At 41.3% G+C, this 6396-nt stretch overlaps 1 protein-coding gene across 3 annotated transcripts in view; it reads right to left on the reverse strand.

Moving 5' to 3' along the window:
- The window catches only part of Trak2 (trafficking kinesin protein 2), a 65549-nt gene that overhangs the window by 58356 nt on the left and 797 nt on the right, over positions 1–6396 (reverse strand). The window contains exon 1 of one of the 3 annotated variants that reach the window (XM_029480072.2): positions 6085–6327. The exons of 1 other annotated variant lie outside the window; for it this stretch is intronic. The gene's annotated coding sequence lies outside the window, so the exon portion shown is untranslated. Of the gene's footprint in view, positions 1–6084; positions 6328–6396 lie in introns of those variants that run through there. One more of the 3 variants, XM_021166246.3, reaches the window with a different exon arrangement.

The raw sequence follows: 6396 nt of genomic DNA on the forward strand, positions 1-6396 counted from the left end.
CTTTGTTTGTCCTGTCCTTTGTTTGATGACCAGAATGGGAATTCAATGCTAGGAGCTCAAACAATTATTTATACATATATATTTAAATTAGAGTGTTTTTTTTTTTTCAGTGTGGGGGAGACTAATCTGGTATTCCTGCAAGTACCCTACACTAGCTTCTTCTCCAGGCCTGAGGTGAAGAAGCAAATAAATTGTTGGTAAATTCTTTCCCCACTGACTTCCATAATATGTCAGCTTTGTTGTTGTTGTTGTTTGGTTTGGTTTGGCTTTTGAGACAGGGTTTTACTGTGTAACCCTGGCTGTCTTGGAACTCACAGAGATCCACCTGCCTCTCCTTCCCAAGTGATGGGATGAAAGGTGTGCACCATCACCACCCAGCTAATTTATCAATTCTTAAATTATGTCCTTTTAAAAATATTATTAAACAGTTTTTTTTCCTTTTTTATCTGATTTAAAAAAAAAAAGCTTTGTAAAAAAAACAGAACTCGACATCTGGCAAATACTAGCAGACAAACACAGATAAGCTCCAAAGACCTCAGTGACCTTTACTTTACTTTTAATTATTTAAATTAATTCCACTTTAACACTGGCAGATCTGTATGCTTGTTTCCTAGCACAAATAAGCTACAATTCTGGATGTCCTCAAGGTTCTGTGTGTCAGCAGTATGGCTAGGAATGAAGTATGCAAGTTACATATTAAGTTAATTTTAAAATCACTTCAAAAATAACTCTATTAAGAATTAGTCAACAGGCGATATACCTAACAACTTCCAATAAATGCTTCTTGAATTAAACTAAAGGTATTAAAAAATAGATACAATATTGTATACAATAGTCTCTACCAAAAAGGACATTAAAGAGCTAAGAAATCTGAACTCTAACAGGGAAAGGGCTATGATCTTGTGATCTAGATGGTTAGAGCTAAGATGTAATGGTCTCAGAAATCTAAGAAAACAAGATAATAAATTTTTTTTTTTTTTTTTTTTGGTTTTTCGAGACAGGGTTTCTCTGTGTAGCCTTGGCTGTCCTGAATGGGTATTACAACATTTCTATCCTATAGATAGATAGTAGGGGAGGGGAGGTCATTTCTAGCTAAAATGTTTGTCTTCAGGCTTGAAAAAAAAAGTTTGTGTTCATACTAGATTTAGGATTTTAGTGAGTTTCTTAAGTATGAAAGATTTGGCTGAGAACAAGGGCATCTATAGAACAAAATAATCAATCAAACAAGCAAACAACAAAATCAGAACCCCACAAAAAGGAAAGGTGTTGGTTAGAGAAGAGGTCCCAAAGCATTTAGCTATTAATGTGTATGTGTGTGAGGGGAATTATCAGCAAATAATGTGTTTGGAGATTTAAACCTAACTAGTTCAAGTTAAGAAGTCTCAACTTGATCCCATAGCAGAGTGGCTTTCAAGAGCAATCAATCTGGAGGCAGAATACAGGATAAATTTCAGGAAGAGAAGACCAGAGACAGAAAGATAATTGGGGAATTTTTAGCACATTTCACACAGATTATTGTAAGAAAGGCCTAGGATGGTGAATGGCCACAGTGGGGACCCGTGTGACAGTATAAACAGAATCAGTTAACTGGGGAACTGAGACTAGATGCATTTTTCTTCCTCTTATAAAAAAAGATAATGACATCCCGCATATGCTTCATTCATTCAGGCTTAAAATGGGACTGGAGAGATGGACTCTCAAGAACTTTTTGTATTTGTGGAGGACCCAGGTTTGATTCCCAGCATCCACATGACAGCTCACACTGTCTATCATTCTAGCCACAAGGGATCCAATGCCCTCATCACACTTCCAAGGACACTAGGCATGCGAACGGTGCACAGATGTGCGTGTGAGCAAAATGCAGAGACACATTAAAAAAGAAAGAAAGTCATCCCCTCCCCACAAGCTGACTCCTCCTCCTCCTTCCTTCACCAACCAGACAACATATTCAGCCAAAACAAAGGACAGCATTTATTAGCTTTCTAAAAACACCAGGAAATCCTCAATCCTATAATAGGTCATGCAGTTTCTTTGAAATTCCCATGTCCTCTCTCAAGTCTTCAAATCCAAACCCTAACCAGGTCAAAAGCCCCCTTTCCATTAAGTCTTCCCAGGAGCCTCAAAGTCAGCATTCCCTCCTGTCATTCTGTTTGTCTGCTTTTAAAATAAACCCTTTAAAGGCCCCTTGACAGTTACTACTCATCCCCTCAGATGAGCTGTCCATTCCTTACAGCACGCACACTCTTTTCAATCTCTCCCTGCTTTCCCTCACACTTGGTAGAAGATCTTAATTTTTTTGTATATGGCAGTAGCAGAGTGTACAGTTAAGAAGACAGATAACGAAGATAGAAATAGTTGATTTTGAATTTCAACTTGGCTCTTCATTAGTTGTATGCCCTTGGAAAAACTACTTAACCTATCTTCCTATATATTTATGAGTTCAGAATGGAGGTTAACAGTACATATTTCATAGGCAGCCAGAGGAAGGGATTATAAGAGTATAAATACCATAAAAGAGTCCTAAAGATAAAAGATACCTTCAAAAATCACTTCATAGGGTAGCAAACTACTGAATATGTTGTGATAGTTGTGTAAAGCTTTACAATCTATGCAGGCAAAGGTAAAAAAAAACTAATCATAAAGCCAAAGTTTAAGTCAAAATAGATACATGCAAATTCTAAGTCAGCTGGCCTAAGGTGGTCTATGACTTTTAAAACAAATTTCTGCTATATTTGTTTATTTGCTGTGTGTATGTGCTTGTCCATGACAAGGCACACAGGTGATGCCAGAGGACAGACATCCAGGGACCATGAAAGCAGCAGGTGCCTTTACCCCCACATGTAGCTGGGCCTTGTATTTTGAGATTTAAGTTCCTTATAATGAGCAGCCACCTGAACTGGTGTTGCCTCTTCAGTATTTCTCCCATTGCCGCAGCCTTTCTAAAACGCACATGTAATGTTTCCCCACTGCCACCAAATCCTCCATTTTATCCCTTCAGTTTAAAGCTCCTTGGATCTCATACAAAGCCGCCCTTATCTTTCCAGCTCCGGCTCCAGCTTCAGCCCTCAAAGCTCATAGTGAAACCTGAATCACCAAGTCACATCTCAAAGGCTTTTTGTACATCGTGCCCTTCGCCTGTGACACCTGTTTATTATTTACTGGGGCTACAAGGACAAAGTACCACAGCCTGGGCAGGTTAAATAACATTCTCTCCTAGTTGAGGGAGTTGGAAGTCCAAAATGAAGGTACTGGAAGGTCTGTTTTCTCCTGAGGCCTGTCTTCTTGGCCTTGGTGATAATTTTGACTCTTCCTATGCAGGTGTAGTGTGTGTTCAGAAGCCCGACACAAATACAGATACGTTTTCAGGCAATGAGGGTTAGGTTGGGCTACCACCTAAGAATTTGGAAAACATAATTCAGCCCTTTACAGCTCTTACGCCTCTGCCTTCCCCTCCAGCCCCTTCTCTGTTCCTAGCCTCTGAACAGTGCTATCATAGTGCTCAATACACTAACGGAACTCTGGCTTCTCTTCTCTAGGACACATTTCTTAACAGTGAAGATTATCCTTATCATCTAGGACAGCAACCTACAGAAAATACTTAACAAACATTTGATGAGAAGCAGAGGGAAGAACATGGACCTTAAAGTAAAGATCTAAATCCCAGCTCTATTGTTCCCCAAAGAGGTAGGGAAGTCACTTAATGTTGAGTTTCCATCTAAATAAAGAGTTGCAATAGTGCACAATTGAATTAGAATAAAACTACTCAGGTTTTGTTACCAAGTTAAGTGCTTAGATGTTGAAGTAAAGGTTGGATCCTGGTTGGTTTGACAGCCACTGCTATCACTCAGTAATTAAATCATTTTGAGTACATTTCATCTGCTGCTTTAGTTGCCAACCTGTTGAAACCAAACAAACAAACCAACAACAACCACCTCGGGTGCTATTATGGCCATGATAACTAGGTAAAATGTTCAGCTGGGTGTGCAACACACCGTATTATTCCTATGCTTCCTATTATTGATATTATAAGAACATTGCAGGTCTGAACAGACGTGACTAGCTGTTCCATGTGACTGTCACGTCAATGACTCAGGTTTCTTTCCAAGTAAGTAGGATAACTTAATGAGGTTCAAAAGCTGGTCCAGGGCCAGCAATGTGGCTGAGAGACAAAGGTGCATGCCACCAAGACTGACACCCTGAGTCTGATCCCCAGGACACACATAGTAGGAAGAGAAAACCCAATCCTACAAGTGGTCCTCTGGTTTCCACATGCATTCATGCTCCCAGGCACACACACACAGCAACAAACAAACAAACAAATGTAATTTTAAAAACGATACAGTCATGGAAGCACACAACTTTAATCTCAGCACGCAAGAGGCAGAGGCAGGCGGATTTCTGCGAACTCCAGGTCAGCCAGAGCTACATAGTGAAATTGTCTCAAAAGAGTAAAACAAGAAAAAACAACAAATCCAAAACAAAAAAAGGAACCACACAGATGATGTAAATGAGCTGTAGACGAGAATGAGCAAGAACTACAGTGCTACCATCCACCATCCCTCAATGTTGGGGATGCTCCACTGCTCTAAGATAGTCTGAGCAGTGATGTAAAAACATTAAAAAGCCAATTTCCATAGTCTTTATGTCTATGAATGTTAAACATTCATAGGGAAGAATAACAATGCTTTGTGACTGTGGATGTTAAGCATCTGCAGTGAAGAATAATAACCATAGAACCATAAAACCGTGAACTGGAAAGCACCTTTGTGATACAGGTCCAATCCTATCATTTATTTTTTTTAAAACACATAAAGGCATCCAGGTGGATTTGGAATGAGCTCTTAGTGTCTTAATGAGCAGTTCTATGAGGGATGAGACTAGCAGACAAGAGTGTACAATTTGTTCAGAGGGCTAAAGTGGGAGTTTCAGATGCATTCATAGTCAAGGAATTATGGAGCGAGTACTAGCAAATTATGAACATTCTTCTTAACCGTCTTTTAACCTGATTCATAACTTTGAGGCAAAGCAGGTATGGGTGTAAATCTCGACTTGTTACAGAAAGTCTCCAGAGCAACTAGTGAGCAATGTACGTGGTGAAGCGAGCCGTGTACATCACATCAGTAAAAATGGGTATGGTTAAGAGCACTGTCTTTCACATAGGTCTGTATGTGCTGGTTAAACGTCTGAGGCTTGCCAGATACTACCTAATTTTAAAAATAGAAAGCTGGATAGTGGCTGAGATGATAAAGTGCCTTTAATTTTGCCCTTTCCCACCACCAAATGTCCTTCACAATTCGTTTTCAAGTGTCATGTCACCACCATTAATATGCTATTTGGAGCTCACTGTAGCTCAGACTTTTAATAGGACAGCAAAGATTTGAAAGGTCACAAACATTTTTACTAAGGTAGAACAAGAACTCTGAGTCTAGCTCATTTTGTTAAGTGATCCATATAAGCTAGGTGAATTTCCAGCGAAATATTACCATCTTTCCTGATGCAGAGAAAGATGCATAAGCAGGCAATTGACTTCACTGCCATAATTGTGATTTAAAAAAAAAAAAAGTGTTTGGGACTCAAAAGTGCTGGCACTGGAAAACACACCTGCCAATATTCATTCTTTTCGCTTCAACCTAAATCTGTCTGTCTGTCTGTCTTCCTTTTTTCTTTTAAGACATGTGGCGTCTGGTTCCAAATCAATTACAAAGAAAAGCCCAATAAAGAAAGAGCTCTTTCTAGTGTCCTTTCCTCCCATTTGCATCACAGATGGCCACCGAGAGCTTAAGGTTTAATGTTCAGACACTAAAGCCACTCATCCTAAAACGACAGAGCTCCAGATGGACGCTGTCTGGCAAAGGATGGGAAGCTGCCAATCTTCAGAGGTGCAGATAGGGTGAATCCCGGAGGCTAGCGCCCAGTTCCCATCAGTTTGCACCCACACTTGGGAAACATCCCTTTCCCATCTCGGGGCGGGATCCTTCCGTGAGTGACCTCTGGGGACCAGAGGAACACGGGACAGAAAGGCTTCTCTGCCTTCGAGAGAAGTTGACAAGGGCAAGTTCGAATAGCACGCGGGAGCTTACTCACGGGAATGGCCCGGCGTCCTCGCTCTTCCGCCCACACTCGCTCAGGAAGAAGCCCCTAACGCGCGGCAGCCTGAGAGCAGCAGCTGAAGCTGCCGCCGCCGCCACCGAGCTAACCCCCCCGGGCGTGGCAGGAACTGGCAGGCGCCCTCACATCATCACCGGGCGACCTTGGAGCTGCAGTGACGCCGGTTCAATGGCAGCCCCCACCCAGCTAGGGAAACTAAAAGGAGACCCACTCTCCCAACAGCCTTTGCGGCCCTAGCGCAAAGCCTTCTGGGAACTGTAGTTTGCTTTCCGTCCCGCCTACAGCTCG

Source organism: Mus caroli, unplaced genomic scaffold (assembly GCF_978045245.1).
Source record: "Mus caroli unplaced genomic scaffold, Mus_caroli_1 scaffold_1, whole genome shotgun sequence".
Lineage (NCBI taxonomy): Eukaryota > Metazoa > Chordata > Mammalia > Rodentia > Muridae > Mus > Mus caroli.